Source organism: Vicia villosa, unplaced genomic scaffold, assembly GCF_029867415.1.
Source record: "Vicia villosa cultivar HV-30 ecotype Madison, WI unplaced genomic scaffold, Vvil1.0 ctg.000305F_1_1, whole genome shotgun sequence".
Lineage (NCBI taxonomy): Eukaryota > Viridiplantae > Streptophyta > Magnoliopsida > Fabales > Fabaceae > Vicia > Vicia villosa.
The window spans coordinates 357665-363383 of NW_026705133.1; positions in this window are offsets into that span (position 1 = coordinate 357665).

Sequence of the window (5719 nt, forward strand, 5' to 3'; positions counted from 1 at the left end):
ATACACAAGTCGTTTTGGGCAAAGCCCAAAAATACTCAACTTTACTTCTCTTCTAAAAATTTAATAATTTTTCTTTTTAAAAGATCCTTCTTTAAAAGTTTTCTTTAAACATATGAATCAACTTTTACTTTAGAGGTCGTTTATCGCAGATACTTACCTAAGTAAATTAAAGATTTAAATAGTCAATTTGTCTATGTAAGTTGGCGTGTTTTTTTATTTTCGTCCCTATATCTTTTTTTTGAAATAATTACTGAATATTAAAATTCATTTAGTTTTAATCCGTAAAGTTAAAATCCGCAAGTAACCTGTAGATTTTCTTGCGAATTTTAACTTTATAGATTAAAACCAAATGAAATTCAACATTTAAATACTTTATAAAAATTTATTAAGGGACAAAAAACAAAAAGACGTCAACTTACATAGATTTAATTGGCATTTAAAGTATTTTGGACCCAAAATATGTGTGCTGAACATAAATTTAAAGAGGACTTGATCTAAGGTCAAACAACTTCAATTTAAATTAAATTTGTTTAACTTAATTATAAATATATAAGAGTTTAAAGATAGTGCACTGTCAGTGTAAATCAGTTTTACACATACAACCAATTAAAATGTTTTAATTTGCCATGTAATTACAGTTTTTTTAAAATTAAAAATGAGTTTTATTCTGATGCATGTCTCTCATTGGTTGACAGTGTAAAAATACTTTACACTGTCAGTGCATTTCCTTTTTTCCCAATATATAAATTAAATATAAGTGATATATGTTCACTCAATTTTTAAAAAATAAAATTTAATATTATAAACAACAAATTTTAATGAGAATCGCCTTTAAAAGAATATTATAAACAAGCAAATTCTCTTTTTTTTTCTTGAATTTAAGCCATGAGTCAATGAGGATTTCACCTTATGTTATTTTGATGTTGTTTTTCACTTTGCGTCTTATTATCTCGGTTGCCTAGATATGTTTCTTTCATTTATTTTCTTTTTTGATTCTATGTCAAATTCATATCGGTTTAAGAAGTATAAATCCTAGTTTATTGATTTACCTCGAGAAATCTTTATTGTTCTTTTACCCCATGATAGTCCAATTTCTCAACTTCCTGACATAAATGTGATAAAAAAATTAATATATGCTCTTCAATCGTTGAATTAGATCTTTCTCCACGCCAACTGAATTATTTTTTAATAGCATATTTATTTTTGACGTAGTAACCTTTCTGTCTGCTAAATATGTTTTAGTACTTAAATATATTCTGTTACATTTTCCTTTCTAGATTGTTTAAAATTATATCATGTTACATTTTCCTTTCTAGATTGTTTAAAATTAGAAAACTTCTTTACCCACCTTCTTATGGGGGTCATCCCAGCGAAAACCCCACTTTACCCCTGCTTCGAAAATGCATTCCCGAAATATTTTTTTTCTAAATTTTTCCAGATTTCGAAAGTGCATTTTCGAAAAAATCCCAAAAATTGAAATTTTGATTAATTCGGAGATGCATCTCCGAAAATTAATTTTAGGATATTAATTAACTCATATATCATAAATTTGATATAATTTATGAGTAATGAATAATAATTATTATATATTTTAATATAATTTATCAGTTATGAATAATAATTATTATATATTTCTATTCTGATTCATATTTTAAAATTTAAAATAATTTTAATTAAAAAAACTAAAATATTTCACTTACAAAATGAGTTATGATTTTTTATTTATATATTTATAATAATTATTATGTATTTAAAAAATGAGTGTTTTAATTTGTATATTTATATAATAATTATTATATATTTATAAAAATTATTATATATTTATATATTTATATATTTATATAATAATTATTATATATTAATTATAAATATATTTATATAATAATTATATAAATTAAAAAAATGAGTGTTTTAATTTTTAATAATTATTATATATTTATATATTTATATATTAATTATTATATATTTATATATTATATATTTATATATTTCACTTACAAAATTAATAATTATTATTATATATTTATATATTTCTATTCTGATTCATACTTAAAAATGAGTTATAATTTTTTATTTAGTTTAAAAAAATTAAAAAAAGATTTTGTCTTAATTTTATTTAATGACTAAATTTTATATTTAATTTTATATAATTCAAAATTTACTTATGGAATTAAAATGTTTTTGATTTATATAAGTTAGTAAAATAATTTTTAACTTTAAAATTGTTTAGGAAATTTTGATTCACCTTGATTTTATTGATTCACCTTCATTTTATTGATTCACCTTGATTTTATACCTATTAATTGTATTGATTCACCATGATTTTAATTTTTTAATAATTATTGAATTCTTTCGGAAGTGTATATCCGAAACATTCCAAGACCAATTTGGTCTTAGAATATTTCGGATAAGCATCTTCGAAGACACCCCTCCAAAAAAAAAAGGTATTTTTAGAAATGCATCTCCGAAAACTCAAAAAAGGGGGTGTTTTCGGAAATGCATCTCCGAAAACACTTTTTTTTTCGTGTTTTCGGAAGTGCATTTCCGAAATAAGACAAATTTTGAAAAAAAAAGCGTTTCGGAAATGCATTTCCGAAGTGAGGGTATTTTGGGTTTTTCACCAGAGGTGACCAAGAAAATAAGGAGGTATGTAAAGAAATTTCCTAAAATTATATCATGCTCAACAATTTTCTAACGAGCGACTATTTTTGTCCCGATTATATAGGTGATTTTTGATTTATCTCTAACGAGTGACAACTTTTTACCCCTGTCATATTACTTTATTATTAACATGTAAGATTAATATTCAATGTTACAAACAATCAATTATTACAAAATTTAAGGTTGAATGAGGAAATGTTAAATAAAATATAAAATAATATTCATAGAAAATAATTTAAACAAAAATTATAATGAAAAATATAGAAAATATGTAACATATACATTTTAGCAGCAATTTATTTCATAAAGTGCAAGATGGCCTAGTGGTAGCGTCTTCTAATTGGTGTGTGAAGTTCATGGTTTAACACCCACTATCCTCAAAATATTATAATTTTTCATCTTTTAAATTTTAAAAACTTAAAATAATAATAAATAAAATGTCAAACGTGACAATTAAAATAATTCAAAATAAGTATAATAAATCCACATCAACATATTTCAATTAAAAATAAAAAAATACACAATCGGCGCGCCACATAAGCAAATGGCATGTGTCATTTCTTGAGAAGGTCTAAAATGACATAATCTTCATTTGGCAAGGTTAGTTTTACAACAAAAAAAAAATTATAGGAACGTAAACCAAAAGTCGCCTATATGGCAGGGGCAAAAATTGTAATAACCTAAAAAAATTCAGTAGAGATAAGTGTTAGGTTTGGGCTCCCTTCCTATGTGGAGAAAGACCCCAAATATGAATAGTCTATCTGTCTAACTTATTTAAGTGGAGATGATCAATTTAAGATTGAGAGAGATATAGAGAAAATAAGGATTCAAAAAAGAGAAAATTGGAGAGAAATTTATACTTGTTTTTCAGCAATCAGTCTCACTAAATTGACCATCACGAATTCGTTAACTGTGGGATCAGACTCAAATTTGGAGGGCAAGTTCGTAACATTTGTATCTAACTTTTGACATTTCCAAAATTTCAAAAAAGGGTCTGAGTTTAGAGATATCTGCTTCGCACCAAACTTCAAATTTGAGCAATTTTCAAGCTTTTTTATTTTTATTTGTAAGCTAGTTTTGCTTTATGATTTGCAGATATTAGCAATAGTTTATGAATTAATTTAAGACTCTCTTGTACCCTTATTTGATTATAATTGAGCTATTTATTTGTTCTGGACGACTCGTAGTTTTTGCTCTCATATTGAGGGGTTTTCCACGATAAAGTATCAGTGTTCTTTTGTGCCTTTATTTGTTCGATTTGATGTATTATATTTGTTGTTGATCCTCAAGGTTCCTACAAGTGGGAGAAATTTTATATTCGTTGCATATTGTTCTGTTATTGTATCTTAATTTCCCATCAGAGTGGCATCAAAGCTCTTGGTTAGGGGCTATTTTACTTGTTTGAATGATGAAGTCAAATATAAAGATGAAGATGATATTGTTGAAATTGTATTTATGGAAGGGGAAAGATGAAAGACTTACTATTTGTGAAGAAATTGTATTTACAGGTTTTTAGTTCTGAAAAGTCAGATTTTGTATGTGATGAAGAATAAGAGTTTCAACATCAACAAGTATGTACAGGGACAGAGCTACTCATTAAATCATGTGGGCCTATGCCTCCACTGAGATCCTACACATACATATATTAGTACTACTAATATATGTGATAATACTACTAATGTTGACATATAAATTAACATTAAGCTGTATATAATACTACAATTTATTTAATTTTTAATAAGTAATTAACATTGAAAGAAGTGCTAACTACAATTGAAATAAATGATACCTAGTAGTTGGTGTAATGAAATTGATATTAAATTTTGTATTAAAAGTTAATGTTGAATTCTTCAAAGCTAAAATTCATAAAAAAAACATTAGATAATAGAATCATCTATTATTATGATATACTAGTATAATCAATTATATTTTTAAGTGCAAGATAATAGTTAATTAAGTACTTTTAAATCAAATTCGAACTTTATATCTTTTACATGTATATTTTTTTTATAATTATTGTCATTAGCCTAAAAAAGCATTATATAAATTAAATAATAATACTTATTTTTAAAAATAACACATAATATATGCTTAAAAGTAATATATTCTATTTTAAATATAATTTAATTTTTATGTATATTACTAAATAATATAAAAAATTATATATTATATTCAATTATGTCTCACAAATATAAATATTATGCAAATATTTTATAAATATTATTAGAAAGTAATTTAATAAAAAATATATATAAATATTTAATATATATATATATATATATATATATATATATATATATATATATATATATATATATTGCCCCCATATATTAATTTTCCTAGCTCCGTCACTGAGTATGTGATTTTATTCGACAATATATAGAAGATAATGTTTATAATCATATTGTTAATGAGACACATGCAAAAACTTTGTGGGAGAAGATAGAGTCATTGTATGCCTCTAAATCAGGGAATAATAAAATTTTCTTGCTGAATAGCTTTATAAGTTTAAATTATAAGGAGGGGACTTCTACTTCAGATCACTTGAGTGAATTTCAAGGGCTCCTTGATCAGATGCAAGGAATGAGCATCAAATTTGAAGATGAAATTTTGGGACTATTTATATTGCTATTTTTACTAGAGTCTTGGGGAGACATTTTAGGTTTATATCACAAGTTGTTCTCCTAGAGGTGTTGTTTCTTTGGAAACAACTAATGGTGGTATTCTTAATAAGGAGATGAGAAGGAAGGCACAAGGTTCTTCATCTCAATTCGAGGTACTTGTCACTCGAAATAGGGAGAAAAGTCAGAAAAAAGAACCGAAAGGTGGTAGAGAGAATAACAAAAGCAAGTCTAAACCACGATACAAGAATATGAAGTGTCATTATTGTTAAAAAAAATAGGACACTTACAAAAGTATTGTTATAAGTGGGGCATGGATAACAAATACAAGAAAGGTAAGTCTAAACAAAGAGATCATGAAGATCATCATGATAATCGTGTTACTACTGCTACTTGTAATGATCTTGTTACTCTACGTGATCACGAGTCTGTTAATT